The sequence below is a fragment of the Triturus cristatus genome, chromosome 1_1, assembly GCF_964204655.1.
Source record: "Triturus cristatus chromosome 1_1, aTriCri1.1, whole genome shotgun sequence".
Lineage (NCBI taxonomy): Eukaryota > Metazoa > Chordata > Amphibia > Caudata > Salamandridae > Triturus > Triturus cristatus.
Window position 1 is genome coordinate 69,575,863 of NC_140579.1, and position 22,948 is coordinate 69,598,810.

General features: G+C 47.8%; 1 long non-coding RNA gene across 1 annotated transcript; it reads left to right on the plus strand.

Moving 5' to 3' along the window:
• The first annotated feature begins 6,459 nt into the window (after nt 1-6,459).
• Nucleotides 6,460-7,827, plus strand: LOC146869443 (uncharacterized). The gene is made up of 3 exons (XR_014959802.1): nt 6,460-6,649; nt 7,429-7,479; nt 7,717-7,827. It is a non-coding gene; the product is annotated as an uncharacterized LOC146869443 (long non-coding RNA).
• The last annotated feature ends 15,121 nt before the right edge of the window (nt 7,828-22,948 follow it).

Sequence of the window (22,948 nt, forward strand, 5' to 3'; positions counted from 1 at the left end):
CTACACTCCCGCCAATTCGTTTGAGTCTATGTGGCAAGTGAAGGGCTCAACTGAAGCCCCAAGTATCGGATGGAGCTAGTGGCCCACTGATAGGGGAGGAGGACTTGCAGGGCTGGTATTTTCTCATCAGGGATCATAAGATTCAGTGCCCAGGACTTCTCATGGTTGATTTTAAGACCTGAAGCCAGCTCAAAGGATTGCAGCAAGGAGTGTGCGGACGAGATAATGTGAGTATAAGATCATCGGCAAAAAGTGCCACTTTGTTCTGCTGTCCTGCGAGGCGGTTGCCATGAATTTCCGTATCCTGCCTAATCATCATAGCCAAAGGTTCTACCACGAGGGCAAACAACAGAGGGGATAGAGGGCAGCCCTGCCGCGTTCCCCTGTGAATGGAGATGGGGTTTGTGAGTTGTCCTTTGACTCGCACCCGAGCCTGTGGGGAGAGATAGGGGGCCATGATCCTAGCTATCATGTTCTGGCCTAGTCCGACTTTATTCAGCACAGCTCGTAGGAAGGTCCAGTCAACTCGATCGAACGCCTTCTCCGCGTCGAGCGATAAAAGGCATGCCGGTATGTTCCAATGTTGTACCTTCCCCACAAGATGGGCAAAAATTCTGCGCACATTGTCTGCTCCCTGGCGATTCCGGATAAAGCCGACCTGGTCCGGCTCTACAAGGCCGGGCATGAGCGGGTCGAGGCGCTTTGCCAGTATTTTGGTGTAGATTTTTAGGTCCGTATTCAAGAGGGTTATAGGACGAAAGGAGGAACACAGGGTGGGGTCTTTACCTGGCTTGGGGATGAGGGCTACTTCCGCCATTCCCATAGAGGACGACGGCCTCTCCGTGTCGGAGAAGGAGTTAAACAGTCGTAGGAGGTAGGGTTGGAGTTGCAGCAGAAACAGGCACTCTGAATGTTAGCTATGTGCGCTTTTGCAGTACGCACTCGCAAGCGTCTCGCCAATATCTTACCCACCTTATCCCCCCCTCGAAATGTCACTGTTTCAATGTTAACAGGGCTCTCTCAGCCTTGTATGTTCGGAGAGAACGAAATTGCCCCCAAAGATTAGCGAGGCGGCGTTTGCGTGCAAGTGTGGGATGTTCCTGGTCCTGTCTCTCCAAAGCCTAAATGTCTTTGGAAAGATTATCTTCTGGAAGACGGGCCTCATGCGCCCGTGCAATTGCAAGAGAGGTAATGTGGCCGCAGACCGTGGCCTTGAAGGTATCCCATACTACATGGAAGGGAGTTTTGGCAATATCATTAATCTCAAAATAGGAGTTGATAGCTGTCCGTATGCTCTCCACATCTACCGGGTCCCGCAGAATATGCGGTGGTAGCCGCCATCGCGGGGTACGGGAGGAGCAAGCATCTGGATCTGCAGTAGGAGTTCGAGATGCACATGATCAGAGATCGAGATGGCAGACATGGAATGCCGAGAGCGTGTCGCTGATTTTCCAGGTCTTCCTGTTTCAGTTGCAGCTCGACATGTTGTTCCTCCAGGGTGGCAAGGCGCTTCCAGAGTTGCTCCTGGTCCTTGGTTCAGATATCCACGATCTTCTCCAGGCCATCCACTCTTTCCCCTAGATCCGTGACCTCCTTCTTAAGCTCCCGGACACAGGAGTGGACCTCGGTACGCAAGGAGCCTATCTCAGTTTTAAGCTCCGCCATGAAGGTAGCCATAAAAGCCTGGGTGACAGGTGGTGAGTCCCCTCCAGGCTGCGGAGCCACCTCCCGAACGGATGGTGCACCCTCCTTGCCCCACATCGCAGCAACAGGGTTGTCTTTTGGTGCTGCCGCGGAGTCCTTCCCTACTTTGGTGGGCGTCATCTCCTGAGTGCGACCGTCTCACAACAGTGCCAAGGGGCTTAGCTAGTGAGCGTTTAAGGTGCCGCTAAAGAGTAGGTTTGGATGTTCAGAGTGCCTGTGCTGCCTCAGTCAACGGGGGTCAAAGCGCGTCACACTGGGCTCTGCAATTAACAGTGGGGCGTAGGCCAGGGGAGGTACTCAAGATCTCTCGAACACAGGAATATGCTCGCCCCCGCTCCTCATCTGCTCAAGAGGTGCGCCTTCCAGGAGTCCGGCATGGAGCAGTACGTGCAGGGCAGGGAGAGGTGTAAGTGCGTGTCCACCCATTAGCCCGCTAGACTGGGAGGCCTCCACCTAGATACCGGTTCCCACGTGGGCACGGTCAACCCCACCGATGGTCGACGGTTTCCAGCTTCATGCACTCATACGCTAGTCCCGTCTGCGCTAGAGGATGTACGTTGTGTCGTCGATATGTTGGCAGGGCATGCAGCGCGGGCTTCTCAGCACCCCAATAAAGGAGTCAGTCAGCAGGGGTTAGATTGGATGGAGCCCCTGTGGTCGCAGGCCTCACACTCGCATCTGGGAGAATGCACCGAGCTGAGGGTACACCGTCCTGGATGCGCTCGCCCTCAAGGCTCAGGGCTGCACAGGATACTCGGTGCCAAAGCAGGGGAGGCAGTCAACAGGGGTTGGGCCGGATAGAGCCTCTGTGGTCGCAGGCCACACACCCGCATCCGGGAAATGGCGCCGAGCGTAGGGTTTACTGTCCTAGATGCACCTAACCACGAGATTCAACAAGAGAGGGAACAGGGGCTGTGGGTCATGCAAGCATCCCAGGTGGGGCCGTGGAGACCAGTTTCGTGCAGTCGCCGAAGGTCCACCAGTAGCAGGGAAGTCAGTTACTCGGGGCCCCCTGTCGTCGGGCCAATCGAGCTTTCAGTTACCTACAGGGCAGTCCGCTGGGGTAGACCTTGGGCAGGTGCAAGGCAGTGGGGCTATGTGGGGCAGCCAGATGCAGAGGCCAGGGGGAGATACGTGGGAAGGTGATTCAGCAAAGAGCGTCCCCACCCCCTACACCTCACCTGCGCCGTGCTTCAGTGCTGCCAGGGACCAGTATCAGAGCAGGGTGTGCCGGGTGAGGAGGGATAAAGGTCCACACCGGTCCGCAGGCCCACCAGTCCAGGGAGTCGCCACTGCCAGGCCAGATCACCGCCGGGGCGCCGCCAAGTCCTCCAGGTGCCTGCATTCACCAGACGTGCCCCAGCTTTGTCTTGCCGCCCAGCCAACCGACGTGGGATGGGGCCGCCGCCTCAGGGACTCATGCGCACCGCTCCCCACCTCAGGCCAGGACCAGGGAGGAGGGTGAGGTCTAAGATGATGGTCACGGCAGCTTATCCTTCTGGGGCGCAGCTACGTCCTTCACTAAGTTGATGCGTGTCAGTGCCAGGCTGGCGTCAGCACCCACCGACGCCAAACGGTGCAGACAGGGGTGGTCGAGGGGCTGCAAGAAGAAAAATGAGTGTGGAAACTAGCTGCACCCTTTCCAACTCAGGTGGTGAAGACCCCACAGTCAATATGGCAAGGGGGAGAATAGGCCGCAGTGTGGAGCCCCTGGCTGCATCCGGGATCACGTCTATAGGGCGATCAGGCCCTGGTGGTTGGGCTGCAGAGTTCAAGGCCGTCCCAGCATGCGGAGCAATCGTGGCCCCCTGGGGACAGGGGCCAGTGCAGAGTTGTCTGAGTCAGGGCGCGGGGCCAGGCTGCAGCTTCCAGCAGCGTCACCATGGGGGATGTAGGGCTCAGCCCGCTCGCTTGAGATGCTTTAAGATGCTGTGGGTCCCGCTCCAGAGCCGGGATAGCACAAGGGCCCCTAAGCCACCACTGGAGAGCAGAGGCCCACTAGGGCCGCAGCGATGCTGAGTAACTTCTGCAATGCCCCCAGCCAGCAGGTCTAAGAGGGCCCAGGCGGTCCGTGGTTGGGGAGGCCTCCTCCGGACAGTAGGTGCGCTGAGGACAGCCCCGTTCTCTCACAACCATGCGGTCCAGTGCAGCGAGGCCTTATATGTCTGATTCGATCTGGTAAGGTCCCAGGCGAGCCCCACGCAGAAGCAGCTCAGGGAGGTGGCCAGGTATTCAATCAGGATATGCAGTCGCTGCGGAGGTCATTTCTCAGGGGCAGTGTTCAACTTCGGGCTTTCCCGTATCCCTTACAGGAGATTCGCGCCAAGGCCAGGGCACAGTGCAGCAGGGTAATAGCCGAGCTTCCCCCAGCTGGGGCCCCTCCGCTCAGCAGCCTCCCTCACCACCAGGCATACTGCAGCACCACTCACCGCCGAAGAGTGCTGGAGCCGAGGGACTGCTTCCAGGTCCCCAAAGCTATAAGAATGGCTTGGGTGGCACATATTAGTGATTTTTAATGTATATTAAATTAATGCTGTTGTTGGACTCATACCCAAATTTGGTAGACAGCGCCACAATGTGGCAGACTGTCACAAGCGCCGGTGCTAAGAATAAAGTGCTGCCACTGAGCACCTGGAAACACCGGTTCAAAATAAGTACTGGAGGCAGGACTAGGTGCAAGGATGGTCTTGTGACACAATTAATTGACAAACTATCTTTGTGCCCTGGGTTCTCCATAGCACTCAATAGGGATATGTCACTAGATAGTTCTCTTAGAATGGATGCAACATTGGCCCCCCTGTTTCTCAACACCTCATCTGCCAGCAATCTTCAGATCTCAGTGGACACTCTGGGTAATGACAATACTCTGAATGTTAGAACCAGGAGCTCTTCCAGGGCACAACTGTGGGAGCCTCTGGTGGTCAGACCTGACTGGAACATGGTCCGGCACACCCTGAAAATGTATCTATGTCAAAAATTCTCCATGACAGATCATGGTAGGGATACTCTGCAGTGCCTCACAGACTCCATCACATCGATGATGTGGATGGGTTGTCTGAGTACCTGTATGGGTGGCTGAGGGGTCTTCATAGCCCCCCTATATTATTGTAATGAGCGTCGAGCAGGTGGTTGGTGACACCAAATAACAAAAAGCACAATTTGCATAACAACATCTACCTTTCTACCAAGTTTGGTGTAATTCTTTTCAGTTTGGACTGTAGTAGTGTTGACAGGTTCCAATGGGACTTAACATTGCAAACGCCCCCTATTTTCCAACCCCATTTTTCTCAGCCCCCTCTTTACAAATCCCCCGAAACTTTCCATGTGCAACAAGAATCACTGGAAAACCTTTTTTGGAAAAGTTGGCGAATATTTATTAAACGGTGCCAAAGTTGTATATATCTAAATGTGTATGTGTGTGTGTGTGTATATATGCGTGTGTGTGTGTGTATATAAATATATATATGTGTGTGTATATATAAAATACAAGACTTAAAATAAAGCTATGAGTCACGTAGGCTCCTTGCCTTGTATTGAAATCACATTTGGTGGCAAGGAGTCCTATTATTTCACGGGCGCCGTTCTCATTGCAAATGATTCTGCAGTTCAGTGAAGGTACCATATGGTGATTTTTCTTCATTCTTACATTAAAGGTCTGCTATCACTAAAGTGTAAATCATTTTTTACACTTTACTTCCTTCTTTTAAGCGCTATATCTTACAGTTGTTACTATTCCACTCTTTCATATTTCTCCATTTACCAGTCTCAGAAGGAGGGTAGATTAAGTTTGCTCTACAACTCTATGCCAGTCCTCTTCACTCTACACTTCACCACTCTACTCAACACCACTACTCTGTGTTACCACTGGACACCACTAAACCATGACACCACCACTCTGCTACTACTGCTCTCAGCACCCCTCAACTCCCCACTCTAGGCCCCTGGACTCCATGCCAATGTATTCTACGCCACTCTACTATATACCACTTCACTCTACAACTGTCCCCCTAAAGGCTACTGTGCAACATAGGCTAGTTCTGTGGGTGAAGCCAGAGTATGAAGCACGGACCAGTGACCCCTTATAAATGTGAGCTCTTGTGTCTGGCACAGATCAGTGCTCCACATCTAGTGTATGTAGCATGAATTAAATGTGTTCTATGCAGCTAAACACTGGTACTTTGTATTTGAGCCTATGTTATGCACCTTCAACCAGGGCCCTGCTATTGCAGCATGGCTGAGAGCCCACATCTGTGTTTGCCTGGTTCTGCAGAGTGGGCAGTGGCCCTTTTTTTGTGATCTTAGTTATTCACCTTATGGTAAAAGAAGTTATATGTATAATTGCCAAAAACAATGAGAGGGACTAACCTTAACAAATGCCACTGTAGCACTCAATTAGACCCCAAAAATATACATCCTAGTTAATACTAGGCAGAACACATATTTTCCTAGATGGGATGTAATATGAAAAATCTACACAAGTTGCTGGGTCAGATAAGAATATAGCATCTCCTTAAGAAATCAGGAAACTAACTTACATCTATTTTCTCTTTATATCCAGCCCGTGTTAAATAAGGGAAACAAAAGAATAACCGTTTTTCCACTCTCCGTGTATCAGATAAATCAGATAAGCAACGATGTCCTTCTAACCATATATAACATCATCATCCTACCATATACCTGATAGGTGAGGATTCTTTGATTAAATATATCTTTCTTCTCTAATTGTATTCTGTACAGGACGAGAGGCTGAAGAAACTCCGACGCGAAGAAACAGAGCTACACAAGCAGGTACTTCCGCCGAGGGAACATAGATGCGGACAGGAACCCGGAAGAAGAGATCAACGACCTGTAAGAGGAAGACCCGCATGTCGGAGCCGTAACATGTCAGAGACGTCTAATCAAGGTACCACAAATTCCCGACTGCAGGACAACAGGACCCGAGCAGGTAAGTCGACAACACCAAGGGAGTGCAGGAAATGCCAGGCAGATCTGTGGCTGAACGCGAACCACGTTCTTGTCACGGACCGCCAATTTATCCGCACTTGACTCCACCCAGCTCCCTGTCAGCAATAGGAGCGGGCGTGACTGACAATGCCCCCACCTTGCTCTCCTTGAGCCTTGTTCTGTTTAATGCTGGGTGTTTAGGGCCTTGTTTTTTGTGAACCAGCTTTTGTGTCATAGATTATGGCCATCTTCAGTATTACCTTTTTAGATGCTGAAAGGAGGATGTAGAATGGATCCTGGTTCAACGAATTTGAAATGCTTTGATAGTTATGGAACAGATGGATCACTGGTATCCTGGAAAGCTATCACACTGCCCTGATAGTATTTCCAAAGGCATATTTGTTTGAATGAGTGGTGAAGGGGCTTGGTGCCACAGTCATGCAACTGTAAAGGGACAACATTGAATCAGTCAACTGTTAAATGCTGAACTTGTCACTTCCCCAAGCTGGAAAAGAACACACAGGATATCTCTCTCCTGTCTCAGGATGTCTTAGACGTCTGTTTCTGACCTGCATCATCACTTGACCATGTGAAAGCCACTGAAACCGTGGCTGTGCATTGAGATTCAGTCTTACAAAAATGTTTGAACCCTGGTCAGTATGGTAATCTTTTAGACTGTTTTCCAAATAAGAATACTGTAGGTAGAGTTCAGGCTCAACATGGCTGCCTCCATGATGGTTTTGTAAATGAAATCTGGTATTGATTGCTTTCTGTTTGCAGAGGAAGCATGACAGTGTCTGGTGAACAGCGGCAGTTTCTTCACTTGGACAGGTGAGTCTTCTTTCTTAACCTCCTGCCCACCTCTTCATCTATGCCTTGCTCTCACCATTACCTCGTTGACCAAGTAACCTTAATGTTAAACTTATGATCCCTTGTAACCATATCTCAGCGGGCACACTATATGAAATAAAAGGATTGGAACATTTTAAAGGCAACCAAGTCCTATTAAAAACCTAAAATAGTGGTGTTAACATGATACTGATGTGTGTTAATTTCTTTTTCCTCCAGACTCTATGAAGTCTATGTGCAGGGATGAAGGCTGGCCATCACTGGACAACAGAACTATGAGAAGGAAGCTGGCTATAAAGATTTGCAATACTGGAAGAGGACTAAAGAAAACTCTGAATCTAAAAACAAACATTGAAGTTGCTGGCTTTCATTAAGCCTTTTTGTTCTTTTCGTAATATTCTGGCATTTTTTCCCTCTTGAAGAGCGTCCTGGACTTTCTTTATGTTCTCTTGTTCAGTATCCTGGCTCCTATGGGGCCAAAGGTGTGTTTTAGATCAATAAAATTACATGTTAACGCATCCCCTTTGGTGCTTTTTCATTTAACTATTACTTTTTTCAGTCTTTTGCCACTGGTCACCACATTAAACAGCTTCAGATAATGCTCTGTACCTCAAAGTAAGGCAAGTCCCAGTGAGTCAGGAGTATGGTAGCTGCACAAGTTGTTAATCTTACCTGAATGCAAAGTATAACATTGTTGAAGCCACTATTTTTGTATGCATATGGTATTTCTACAGCACAAAGCTAGCCAAAAGGAATGTTTCTGAGATTTATTTTGTACAGTGCCCACATCTCATGGTAGAGTTTAAAAAGTAATCTTTCCAGAGTAGGAGAATATTGCTCTTATTATTGGGACCAGATTTATGGAAGTTTTGTTTTTGGTTTGCTTAAGTTTTATAATGCGGACTTGACGCAAAATCTTTTCAGGATTTATAAACCAGAGCAAACTGGTATTTGTTACAACACTTATCCACAATGGGAAACATTTTCAGGTTTTTCTAGGCATAGCATTTTTTGTACTGCAAGGGGGCCGTTCCAGTACAAAACCAAAGCTAGACTCTCGCAGACACTTTTGCACCATAGTGCAAATGTGTGTGCATGGTGCTCGACTGCCTAATGGTGGAGTGTTGCAAGGGAGAGGGGTAGACATGGCACTTTCCTGCTCTCACCCTGTGATGCAACGCAGCAAATTTGGGTGCTGAGCTGCGTTAAGTGACACTTATAAATCTAGGTCTTACTTTAGAACTCATGGAATTGCAAACAATTCATGGTATTGTATAAAGAAGGCATATTGCATTCAAGAGGCTTGTTTTTGACAGGAAGGTTCATTGAGGAGGTGATTTCCCTACCAGCACATCCATATTCCTAAACTAATAGTGGGACCCTGCAAGGGAATACTGGCAGTCAGCTAATGTGCTTGTAACATGGCAATTTTAAGTTGTAATCCAGCCCGTAATGATTTATTAGTGATCCACAGCCACTCTGATCTATTCATTAAATCACCTGGGAGCTATCTACACTTGGCCTGCCGTTGGCATAAAATCCTGCAAGAGTATTTCATAACCATTTTAAAGACCTTATGTAGTCATTGTCTAGTAATCCACGCTCATTCTGTAGTTGTCCTAATATAATCCTAAATAATCTATGCTAATTTTTGAGTTATCATTAAATCATCCTGGAGTAATCCACACTCATCCTGAAATTATCATGGGATCATTCCAGAGTAATCAACTTCCATCCTAAAGCGGTAATAGGATCATCCAGGAATAATCCACACTCATCCTTAAACTGTCTGGAGCCCATCCTGGAGTAGTTCACACTCATCCCAAAGTTGTCAATTAGTATTCGTGGAGTTGTAAAAGATAATCACTCCCTGCCAGTGGAAGTCATCAGAACACCATCCTAGAGTAGTTTTTGTGATTACAGTAAGTGTCATTCCATTTAAATATTTCCCCCTATAGGCATACTTCAGGATGGTTTGGGATGACGTCCCCAGATAATTGCAGGAATAGCTCAGCTGAAGTCATTGAATGACTTCAGAATGGCTCCAGGATGATCTTCCTTTTTGACCAGGGTTCCCTCGATCTTCCTTAGTGACTTTGCACGTCGTTAAGAGGAAGCGGAAGTGTCCTTCCGTTTCCCCTAACGACGCCGATTGCCTCCACATCTCTTTCTTTAAAAGACGAAAACAGGTGCGTTTTTTTTTTATTTTTTTTTGTTGGGGAGCCCCCACAAGCCCCCTTTTTTAACCCCATGCTTTTTTTGGTGGGGGGGAGACCGCCCAACCCCGCTTTTTGTTCCTTTTAACTTTAGCACACATGCCTTTACTACGAATCTCGTAGTAAAGGTATGCGTGGTAAAGGTTTTTCATTGTAATGCATGCGTGGTTATGGTCAAGCGTGGAAACGGCCGCCTTATAGTGGCCGTTTCCCTGCTTATTTAACCTCAAGAATGTAGTAGAGATGGAAAAAAGATGGCTATTTGGTGATATGTTATGAAAAAAGACTAGCATCTTTAAAATCACAACAAAAAATGTTTTTCTCTAGAAAGGAATCTGTGTTGATAATTCCAGATAGCACGTCACAAAAAACTAAAAAATAATTTTCCTCTAATAAGCGGATTGGCCAAGGTCAAAACCAGTGGGGAAGCACCTGTCTTTATTTTGAAAGTGGTCACCTTGACGGGGTGGTTCAGTGACGATAAATGATGGCACCGAATGTTATAGTGTGTTATATGGTGCGTCCGCTGACATTCCTTAGAGGTGGTGTACCTCTTATAAGTATAAAGCTTGGTCTAATGTCTGGGGATGACATGGTTTTGTGTTGTGTTATGCATAGTTTTATTATTCTGATTTGTGCTCTTTGTTATTTTGTAACTGGGACTTTCAATGTATTACAGAGAGCCAGGGTATAATATCATAGAAACCATGGTCGTAGGTCTTCAGGCGGCACACCCACAGCTGTTCCTTTTCAAAGAGGATCTTCTGTGCATTGTAGTTCTTTGTGGGAAGGGTTTCCAAAACGACCCATTGTATGTTCTCGGTAATGCGTTTCATATTGAGAAAGTGAGCACTCATCCTGGTGGTGGAATTTCCGTATTTGATGTTACTCCGGTGCTCACAATCCTCTGTTTTGCTTTACTGCAGGTCATACCAATATACTTAAGACTGCAGGGACAGGTAATCATGTAAATAACATGAGTTGTATTGCAATTGGTGTGGTATTTGATCGTCCATTCAAAATTAACACTTAGTTTTAGCCTCTTGGTAGTTTTAGTGAGTTTGCAAACGGAGCAGGATCCACATAGGTAATGACCAAGGATAGGTGGTAAGTATCACATTTAAGTCACTGTTTCTCCTTGGGGACCTTTTTGTGGTTGTCTTGTGTGGACTAGCAGGTCCCGGTCCTGGACACTCCTGGTTCTTTTGTTGGCCAATTAAATGTTCCTGATGTTACAATGCGCCAGTGTTTTTTGAGTGATTTTTTCACTAGGTTATTGACTGTACTGTAGGTTGTGACACACGTCAGGACATCTGGGTTATTTTCTTTGGTATTCGTTTCTAGGAGATTGTCCCTATGTCGGTGTTGTGCTCTTTTCTGGCATTTCCGTATGATTTTGTCTGGTTATTATTGTTGCCTTAGCTTTTGGCTCAGATCTTTTGCTTGTACCTTGTAATCCTGTATATTGTTGCAATTTCGACTGATTGGCTATAAGGAAGATTCTCTCTTAGATGACGAGGGTGAAAACTGATATAGGACAGCAGACTATTTTTTTCTGTGAGTTTGTAGAAGGTTTTTGTGTTGATGTTACCGCCTTCTATAGAGATGGTGATATCCAGGAAGTCTAGTTGCTGTTCGCTCGCTGTGTAGGTAAACCTGAGGAATTGGTCTTGTGTATTGAGCCATTGATGAAATTCTGGTAGAGAATTCGGTGTTCCCTTTCAAATCATTAGTACGTCATCTATGTACCGCTTCCAGAATAGAATCTTGTTTCTGAAGGGGTTGGTGTTGTTTAGGATGTGTTTCTCCTTGAAGGTACTAACGTAGAGGCCTGCCAAAACTAGGGTCAAATGTGCTGCCCATAGATGTGCTGTGGGTCTGGAGGTACAGGGTGCTTTCATATTCAAAATAGTTTTCTGTCAGCGCTAGAAGGCAACATTCCATGATGAAGTGTCTTGGGGTGTTGTGACTCCATTCTTGTTTGAAAAGGATATCTTCTATGATTTGTTTAGTGGCCTCCTGTGGTAGGCTCGTGTAGAGGTTCTCTATATCGAGTCCTACCATGCATGTTGCCCCTTCCTGAAATGTCTGGTCTTTAAGTTGATTCAGGAGATCCCGTGTGTCTTTTAGGTACATAGGAGTATTTTGTACTAGGTATTGGTTGACAAATTGGGATAATGGTTCTAGTATGGAACAAATACCTGAGATGATCCGGTGTACTGGAGGTGGTGTTTTATTTTTGTGAATTTTTGGTAGTGAATAGAAGTATGGTATCTTTGGTGTTTGGGTTCTGAAAAGTCTGCTTCATTTTTCGATATCCAGTAGTTGGTTTCGACCTCTTCTAGCATTGATTCTATTGTCTGTTTCAATCGTGGGGTTGGGTCTTGAGTCAGAATTCTGTAGTATCTGTCATCTGTTAAGAGGGCCATGCATTGTTGGTTGTAATCCATGTGAGGGACCAAGCCAGTCTCTTTGGGTGACAGAGTGGGTGCAGCAGGTGATGGCTGCCGCTGCCACATCTTCTCACCCGAACCCAAAGCTGACGGCTGACTCATAGGTTGGAAGTTATCTCCGGGACTCTTCAGGTATGTTCATCTTGTATTGAGAGAAATACAAACTATGCAACACTCATTGTTGGCATGATAAAATACTCGGTATTCCTACCTCTGCTGTCATGAAACTAGGGGTCCTCAGGAGAAACGTTTTCATCCTCCGGTTCCTTGCAGATGCCTCTTGTGTTAACGTAACTCTGGTCAAGATAAATGAAATATTGTGGGATGGATGACTTGAACATGCGTCTTTAGGGATGAAATCTAAACTCCAGCTCAGGAATGTCCCTTGAAACAAAAGCATCTAGGTACTACCCTTATTTGGTATTTATGGGCTGTATCCGGATGCAGAGCTGAGCATAATGACCTCAGTCCGAGCCTAGGTGACTTGTATTAGTGCAACAAAGGGCACCTTGAATAGCTTTACTGATGCACCTCCGTGCTGGTCTCTATAATAGCGATGAAACTGGCTCGACTCATGAGGACCTCATTCCCTGGAAAGTGTAGTGGGCTGCTTGTGGGACACAACAAAGCTCCATCATTACACCTCCAAATGCTATGAGCACCCAAGATACTAAAACACTGTAGTTGCACACTACTTTGCAAAAGCACCTGAATGCTGAATGAGTACTCTCTGCTTTGTGGGGTCACTTGCTATGGAGGGAGTGACCCCACAAAGCATTCTATTAAACAGGGGCGTTGCTTCATAGTGGGGTCGTTTGGGGTGGGACATCCCTCAAATAAAGGCATTCATGGCTTGACAATTGGGTCAGGGGGGCCCTAGTCGGGTCTGCTTAGTCTGTGTAATTTCTTCTGTTTGTGTTCCAAGACTAAAAGAAACAAGTGTGACCTTTCATGTAGAGAGCGAGAGGGAGACACATCTGGTGCCTGAATCTCAAAATGTGAAACCAAACAGCCTGAAATCAATGCTGGCTTCCCTGCTTGTCCAAAATGTGTGATCCTAGGCAAACATGTTATTTCACTGAGCCTGCTTTTCCTTATTATCACATTTGAGAGCACTTTTAAATACCTGAGTTCAGGATGTGCGCTGTTTAAGCACCTCGTATGTTTGCTTTAATAGACTATCAATGTTCTTCAATCTATTCTAGGCCATGTTTGAGGTTTACATGACTAGTGACTTGCCACTTAGTTTACTGAGTGACAAGTACACTTATGTTCCAACTAGACACCTGAGATCCTCACATCTTCATTTCCTCAGTGCAACCATGGTAAAAATGATGAGATGGGGAGAAAGATTGTTTGCACACATAGTAATGAAGTTGTGGAACAATCTTCCATCCAGTCTCTGGGCACTGGAAAATGAACTTTCCTTCAGAAAGAAGCTTAAGACATGGCTGTATCCCCATTAATGTACCAAAGGTCCATCTCTCAGCACAATACTCAGCAGCACGGGGAAGCCTTGGAGTAGTCATGCGCTTTACAAAACATAAACATAATGGTATTGTTATTGGAGGCGGGCAAGCAATTATTGTTTCTACGTTCATGCTTAAAAACTATAACTTCCAGAGAAGAGGAGTTTGCTGAAGGGCTCCTGTGCGATGTAGAGACCTGCCGGTCAGGCCGTCCTGAGCTCCAACCCAACCTTTTAGTAGCCAGAGAGGCAGTAGCGACACAGATAGAACTGCTTCAGAGCTCTGATTATAAGCAGTACACAGACATGACACACGCTGAATGGGACAAATCTGGTTCCCTATTGGCATGGCTGGCGAACCCAGATAAATGAGGTTCGCCAATTATGGAGCTGGAGGGTGGGGAGGGCACCAGGGTGCATTCGCAGGTAGGGGTCAACGGCATATTTGCTGACTACTACTCAGCACCATATACTAGCTCCCCCACGTGAGACCTAAAAGAGATGCAAGCAAATCTGACGGCACTTCAGCTGCCACAGATCACGGAGGAGGAAGCAAGGAACCAGGGAGAGGACATCACAGCGCAGGAAACTGCAGCCACCATCAAACATATGGTGCACAATTAAACTCTGGGCACAGATGGGCTCCTAGTAGAGTTCTATGCTGCATATTCTACTGAGCTGACACCTCGACTGGTAAGCCTTTATACGGTAGCTAAAGAGGCTGGCTTCCTTCCGTATACTATTAGGGAGGCGGTAATAGTCTCTATTTTGAAACCAAATAAACTGGCCCATGACAGGTCAGTGTACTGCACATTGTTGATGCTTAATATCGACTATAAAATTCTGAGCAAGATCTTGGCAACCCGATTGTTGCCTTTAATGACAATGCTGATACACGCAGATCAAGCTGGGTTTATCCCAAGCCGTAGCACAGCAGGTAATATTCAGCAATTATTGACTATTATAGAGACTTACCAGGAGGACCGAGGGATGCGGCAATCTTTGCTGTAGACATAGAAAAAGCATTTGATAGCCTGGAGTGGGGATAGGTATGTGAAGTCAGGGCACACATGGACTTGGGAGCAGACTTTATTGATTTGACTCGGCTATTGTACAACAGACCCACAGCCAGAGTGCACACGGGAAGAATTAGATTGAGGGGATGGTCAGTGGAGCGTGGCACCAGGCATAGATGCCTACTTTCCACCCCTATTGTTCACTCTTGCCATGGGGACTCAGTGTAGGATGCACTCATCATAAAATTGCACGCTATGCTCGTGATTCGCTACTTTTCTTAAGACAGCGGGAGGAAGACCTATGAGGAGCATACTTCCTCCTAGAGGAGTTTAGCTCCTTATCTGGCCTGAAAGTGAGTTGGCAGAAGTCCAGGCTCTTGCCGGTGGTGCAGACGGTGTTCCCTCCAACTGACTTGATGCAACTACAATGGGAGCCGAGGTGCTTAGCCTATTTAGGGGACCGAGTATACCACAACTGGCCTGACCTCTTTGAGGGAAATGTGGGGCGAGCTCTTTGAGCTCTGAGGACATCCACAGCTTCCTGGCAGACCCTACCACCCTTAGTAGCTGGTAGGATTGCACTCCTTACAATGGTGGCGCTCCCTCAGCTCTTATATTGCTTTAACAAACTTCCACATTGGATTCCCGCAGCATTTTTCAGAGGGCTAGACACTTCGATCCGAACATTCATATGGAGATCGGGACGGCGCAGAGTAGCGCTGACGACGATACAGCGACCGGTGTCTGAAAGCAGGATGGCAGTTTCCGATTTTTAATCCTATTATAAAGCGGCCCAGTTGCAATGGCTGGTTAGAGACATGGCACAGAGACAGAAGCCAGATGGAGTTCCATGCTCGGTTGCACCAGCGTTGCCCGATCTTCTGCGAGTGTTCCTCGGAGTGGGCAGACCAACTGAGAAAGATTCACACAAATTCAAGTTGCAAACCAAATGCTGGCATCAAGGATTGCAAAAAAATGAGGGTTAAAGTCACATATTCTCCTGAAATACCTCTAGACATGCTGAGAGCGCTTCTCCATGGGGGCAATTGACAAGACCTAGATGTTTGGCTTGAGGCTGGGGCAACGAAGATGGGGGATCTTGACAGAGAGGAATTCCACGCAGAGTTTGACCTACCCCGCAGACATTTCTTGTTACACAGAGCCCTCATAGCAACAATACGCAAACACTGGCACATGGGAACTATCGAACCCCTGTCACAGCAGAGTTATTATTATATGGCCCTTTCTGCAGGCACCATAAAAACAGTGTCTTGTCTGTATAGAGCACTACATACAGATCAGCAACATCCGTTGGAGAAACTACGTTTTCAGTGGGAAGCAGATCTAGCCATCCAGATCCCAGTGAAGGACTGGGATAACATACTAGCTGGGATACCCAATGTATCTAGAAATGCGTGCTTTAATCTCATGAATTACTATGTCCTACATAGATCCTACCTGACTCCAGAGTGCATTGTCGATACTTTCAAGTAGCGGGGGCAGCCTGCCCTCGCTGCGGAGAGGAAAGGGTACATACACTTCACATGTTCTGGACCTGCGTGAGACTGCGGTAGTTTTGGGAAGGGGTTTTGCACATAGTGGAGAGGACTATCGAGAGAGAGGTCCCACATACCGTGGCCCACTGCCTATTAGGACGGTTCACACACACACCCAAGACTAAAGTCACCAACAAATTCCAAGACATGGTGTTAATCCTTGCTAAGCGTGAGACAGCCAGAAATTGGAAGGCATCGAGAGGTCCTATACTGCATACATGGAGGGGAGAACTGCTGAAGTGGGCAGGATGTGAGGGACGATTATTGTTGAGAGAAGCTAAGAGGGGGATAGGGAACATTTAGATGGCAGGAGCCTGGGAAGCCCTATTAGGTGACTTGCCATACCCCGACCCGGGAACCCCAAGAGAACGTCCATGAGATCCACAGGGGTGCTTCCTTGAGAATGTACACCTTCACGAGCTAGACCTACTATGTACAGTACACCTTCACAAAATAAAAAGGCCACCAGGTTGTTAGATTAGTTTATGGCTGTCCCAACCCTCGTCTGGGTATGAAAAAGAGCTATATTGCACCTATCACGATACAAACCCATAAAAGTTATACAGAGTTATACAGAGAATGCATCTGCCGCCATTACCCAGCCTGACCTCAGGCCACGCCCATTCGCACTAGTCCACGCCCCTAACACCACCCATAAGTAATGTACTTTCCACGTACGTGCAGCGGACGAGCGCAGCGGGCGTGCCTAAGGCAAGCCCGTCTGGGCCCGTCCGGGCCCAGCCAGCCCTAGGCCCGGTCACTACGCCCAATTCTCCCTCAGGCCGACGTATCTACACCAGAGACAGGCTCCTTGCACTAAACCCCTCGAAAAACATTAAGTGTAACTACACCTATTCAGGAGAAAAACCCTTTACTAATTGTGACCTCTGCAATCCGGCCCTTACCACCGTAGAATGCCACGGCCTACAGCTCGGTCTTCTTAACTGTAGGTCCCTTCCTAAACATTCCCACGAGATCAACCTCCTTGTCCATGATCATGCCATCGACATTCTGTTCCTCACGGAAACTTGGCTCACCCCCTGCTCTGATTCTGACATTGTCAATGCTCTTCCACCTGGCTACCAAATCCACTCTCAGAACAGACCCCTCGGCAGAGGAGGTGGCCTGGCAATAATTTACAGAGAGCACCTCTCCTGCAGAACCAACGACGGTAATATCGACGACTGCGAAAGTTGCCACTTTGCTCTACAGATATCTTCCGTAACTTCCCTTTCTGGTCTACTGATATACCGCCCGCCGGGAGCCCCAGCCAAATTATCAAGCGCCCTTGTTGATACAGTCACCCAGATGGCAACCACTACTCCCAATTTTCTAATCCTGGGAGACTTGAACCTCCATCTACTAGATCCCAAGGACATAACTGCATCCGAACTTCTCCTTGACCTCACGTCCTTCGGCATCCGACTAGTGAACTCAGAGCCCACCCATGACAAAGGACATCTTCTGTACCCCATTTTCACCAATATCTCCGACCTCAAAACCCACACTCCTTTTCCCCTGCCATGGACAGACCACTTCTTGATCCCCATTTACTGGCATCTTTCTGTCCCATCTATCCAACCGTCTAAAACCCGGGTAACTGACCGACGCTGGCACAAACTCTTGCCGGAAGAATGGGCCGCCACACTCAGGATTACTCTTCCCCCCCCGGCCTCCGACCCAGTCACTGCGGACATCCAGTTCAACTCCTGGCTCACCCACTCATTGGAGGATCTCCTCCCTAAAACCACCACCTTGAAACGAGTCAAAAGAGTGAACCCGGCTCCCTGGTACACTCCTGAGCTTAACCTCTTACGTAAGGAGTGTAAAAGAACAGAGCGCTCATGGAGGAAGGATAAAGCCATAGCCAAAAAAGTTGCATTCCGCACCTCCTTAAAAAATTATAAACTCGCCCTACGCAATACCAAAAGCATATTCTTTGATGAAAGAATAAAAAACTCCTCCTGCTCCGCCAGGGAAACCTTCATCATCTTAAAAGAATTACTCAAAGTCCCAGATCCGCGGCCAGAGAAACTTCCAGACTCCAATACCTCTGAAGAGAAATGCCACAAATTGGCTAAATTATTTGAAGAGAAAATTCATAAAATTCTCGCCTCCCTACCTTCAGTCGACCTCAGTCTCAATGATGAGGGCTGCACTAAATTGGACCCAATCACCACCCACCTAAACTCTTTCGGCCCGGTAACTATCGAAGAGGTTTTAACTACGCTAGCCACAATCAAAAGCGGCTCCCCTAGCGACCCGGTGCCCCTACGTATTCTAAAAAAAGTGGCTCCCACGATCGCCCCTCCTCTAACTGACCTCATCAACTCATCATTGCTCCAGGGAAAAGTCCCCCCCAGCTGGAAAGCGGCCGTTGTCAAGGCGCTCTTAAAAAAACCTTCACTTGACCCCCTGGACCTGGCCAATTACAGGCCAATCTCCCTCCTCCCCGGAATCAGTAAAATTACTGAAAATTTAGTCAATAAAAAGCTCTCGCAGTTTCTGGAGTCTAACAACCTGCTCAGAAGGTCGCAAACCGGATTCCGCCCAGGTCAGGGCACGGACATCGCCCTGCTTGCGGCAGTGGAGGAGACCAGAGGCATTTTGGACGCAGGAGGATCAGTGGCATTGATCCTCCTGGTCCTCAGTGCGGCCTTCGACACTGTTAACCACCGAGTCCTAATCCAGCGACTCAGAGACATCGGTGTGGAGGGCACTGCCTTGGCCTGGTTTGCATCATTTCTAGACCATCGCTCCTTCCAGGTCTGGGAGAACGACACCCGCTCCCCTGCTACCCCCCTCCAATGTGGAGTGCCCCAGGGCTCCTCATTAAGCCCGACATTATTTAATGTCTACATGTCCCCATTGGAGGAGGTGGTTATCCCGTTCGGAGTGAAAATCATCAGCTACGCCGATGACACTCAAGTTAGTGGTGTCTCTATCTCATCCCAACCACGAACCATCTAACCTCCATAGCTGCCTTTCCGAAATTCAGGGATGGATGAATAGTTCGTCGCTGAAACTCAACGGATCCAAGACAGATATCCTACTCCTGGGTCAAAAGGGGCTCTCCCTTCCCCCTAACATCAGGCCCTCTTGTCTGGGTGAACCCCCGGTCCCCAAGACCGAGATCAAGAGCTTGGGAATCTGGCTAGAAAAAGACCTGTCCTTCAAGACCCAAGCCAAAAAATATCGCTGGGACTTGCTTCGGGCTCCTTAAATCTATCAGGAAAATTCTGCCCCTGCTCCCTCTCGTCTCCCAGAAATTGCTCATCCAAGGCCTCATCCTTTCGAGGCTGGACTATAGCAACGCCATCTATCTGGGTGCCCCCGAAGCAATCTTCAACAAACTGCAAAGGATACAGAACGCCGCAGCCCGGCTTCTCACTAACACTCCGGCTAGATCCTCGGCCAAACCAGCTCTGAAGCACCTTCACTGGCTCCCAGTGAGAGAGCGAGTCAAATTTAAGGCTCTCTGTCTGTCCCATAAACTCCTGCAGGACAAAGGCCCCCCCATTCTCAAAAAATTCATCAGGCCCTACAAAGCCACAAGATCCTTTCGCTCTGACCATGAACACCTTATCACTATTCCCAGAGTGAAGAAGGCACGCACTGGCGGACGGCGTTTTTCTGTGAACGCAGCCCGATTGTGGAACGCCCTCCCCTGTAATCTTAGGATGGAACCAGACTACCTCCGGTTCAGAAAACTTCTGAAAACACACCTATTCCCCTGATCCCCGTTTTTTTCTCTTCTCTCCCTCACACTTCACCCTCTCGACTGTCCTGGTCTTAGCGCTGGGATACTTACGGGTTACTATGCGCTCTACAAAACCCTATTAATAATAATAATAATAATTAATAGTTGACTCATAGGGGGGAGGAGGGGAACAGTTTCTTGTTTTGAGTTGGTCATGAGGCTGCGCTACTGCAATGGTTAGTTTTGTACATGTGAAGAACAAACACTTGCTGCGCCGGCCTGACCGGAATAATGACAATAACATTATGTAGATTGGACAAAACCAATAAAATCAGTTTACAAAAAAAAAAACTATAACTTTTGATAAATGCCTTTCTCTGCAGTGATATAATCTGATGTACTATGGTGAAAAACTTCTGCATGTTAAAGAAATACGTTTTTTTGAATTTTCAGTGACTGTATCATATTTTTACATTATATTTGCTGCATGATATATTTGCCAAACATTTTCATGGCTTGGCTCATGCACTACTATTAGAGCCAAGCCAGACCACTGACTGGGCTCTGGGTCAGCTGGCACTACTAATTTGCTGCGGCGCCCACCACTATTTGTGACTCAGGCTTAGTACATGGAGATGTAAGTCCCTTGATAAAATGATTTGTAAAGAGAGATGACTGGAAGCATGGAGCCTGCCGACATGCAACTATAGGACAACATACCATCAGGGCTTCTCAAAGCAGAGTTGAGAAATCTCACTGATAGATCGTTTTTTCTCCCTCGTGCTCGCCAACTTAACGCTGGTGAGCCGCGCCTGCATAAACGCCGCCACACAGCGGTTGGCGGAATTTTTGCTGAACTCTGCGCTCCAAGCGGAGTGCAGAGTAGAGCATGCGTGTAGTGAAGTAAGTGATTGCATGCCAGGGGCCTCCAGGCCGTTGTGTTGTATGTGACTTTGGTCATGAGTTCCTAGGGAGAACTACCAGACCCAGGTAGGATGGGTAGTGCAGGGCACAGCTTTTGGGATCGAGGGATGTTTGGTGTGTGGCACCACCAACATGCATTCCTGACTTGGTTGTCGGGTCTGGTGGCCCTGGGTTTGGTCTGCTATGTCTGGGTCATTTTCATTTCAGTGTGAGCTTTTGAACTTTTGCAGAAACGTAAATGTATATAGTGACTGGTTCACCAAAAAGTAGTCCATTTGCACCCGTAGAGGTGCTACTTGAATGGGTCAGTACTAGGCTTGGAAAGAGCCGCCAGTCTCAGGTTTCAAGGCATACTACTAGCAATCAAACACCCAAAAGGGGATGGGACGAAAACAAGTTAAACCAGAGGCAATCACTTGGGATACCATTTCAACCCATTGTCTTTCCACCCATGCTGCTCAAGACTGAGCCCCACCCAATGCAAATCAGACCTGGACCTGTTCCTCATGGAAACAATCCATCCCAAACCTTGGACATCTCACCCCTGGACCCTGCACTGCTTCTTTAGTTGGGAAATTTGAAATTCACACCCCCTGAATCTCATTGACTAAGCTATGCACCTGCCATTAAGGTTCAGATTGACTCCCTCGCAGCATTCAAGATGTGGTTTAATGGGGGGGTAGGTCCTTTTTTTCTGAATACTCCCCTGATTACACGGTCTCTCTCCTTTTCATTAGGGGTGGGCGGAATTTGCGGAATTAACCTTCGCAAATTATCGCGAGAATGTTTAAAATTATCGCAAACAAGCAGAAATATCGCGAAGATGCGGAAGTTTTTTTCCGGCATGTTCGCGAGATTTTCTGCATGGTTGCGGGTCGCCAACTTACCCATGTGGTTGCTTGCGGGCGCGGCCATCTTGTTTTGAGTTGTTCTCGCGGTGCATGATCGCGAGAAGAAAGACGTGATCGCGCGACGCATGACGTCACTGCGGGCGCGAACTGTCGCGAGACAGCGCAAATGGCTAAAAACAATACAACATCTCATGGAGAACGCGACCGGATCAAGAAAACTTGTCGGCGAACGCAGGGATTCAGGTAAGGCGATCGCGCGCGCGCAAGAATGTATCATTTTACAGCGCGAGCAAGAAACAAATTATCGCCAAGCTGCGGAAACCGGAATTTTTGACATTTTCGCGCTCTCCGCGGAACGCAAAAATGTCAAATTATCGCAATTTCCGCGAACGGAACGAAATTTTTGCCCAGGCCTACTTTTCATAACGGATTTCAAGATATCGGACTTGTGTCAACGATGCCAGTTAAATAATAGTGATCGATACCTCTTGGTGCCGGTGATGTCCTCAGTTGGAGACCTATTGACAGGAGGTTTTTGAGTATACAAAAGCATTTTCTTAGATTATGAAATTGAGTTAAGTCCCAACGTCAGTATATAAAACAGTAATTTTCAAGGGGAAACCCCTCCAGGTGCAGGCCACATACACCGTGTCCAGTGGCGGCTGGTGACATTTGAAAGTGGTAGGGCGTAAAATTTTTGTCATAATGCACCGCAGCGAGCAAGCGTAGCGAGTGAGCCGGAACAACCTACCGCGCACTGCAACGGGATATTAAGCGCTACGTGAGTGACACAATACGCTACCTTATCTCTTCCTATCCATCACTAACCCATCTCTCCTCTGCTTCCTTCCCTCCCGCGGTGTTGTCGCACCTCTTTGTCATTGTGCCTCTCTAGCCTCCCCCGACCCTCTCATCTCCCTCTCTCAACGCCCTTCTCCCACCCTTCACTCTTCTCATTCACCCCTTCTCACCCATCCATCGCTTTATGTCACTCCTGACTCACTTTTAACCTTTCCTCTCAATGTTCCATGGCGTTCTCCGTTTCAAGCTACTGTTTAGTTTCTTCCCTCTTTCTCTGCCCCTGTCCACCCTCCTCTTTGTCTTTCCCTTTTCCATTTGACCCCCCGTCTAGTTTTTATTCTCCTCTATCCATGTTGTCCCTTCCTGCTCACCCCTGTGTCACTTTTCCCCTCTCCATATGTAACTCTTACCTCTGTGCCCGTCCCACACAAGCGGTTATTCGCCCACAGTCCACTGCGCCAGAGCC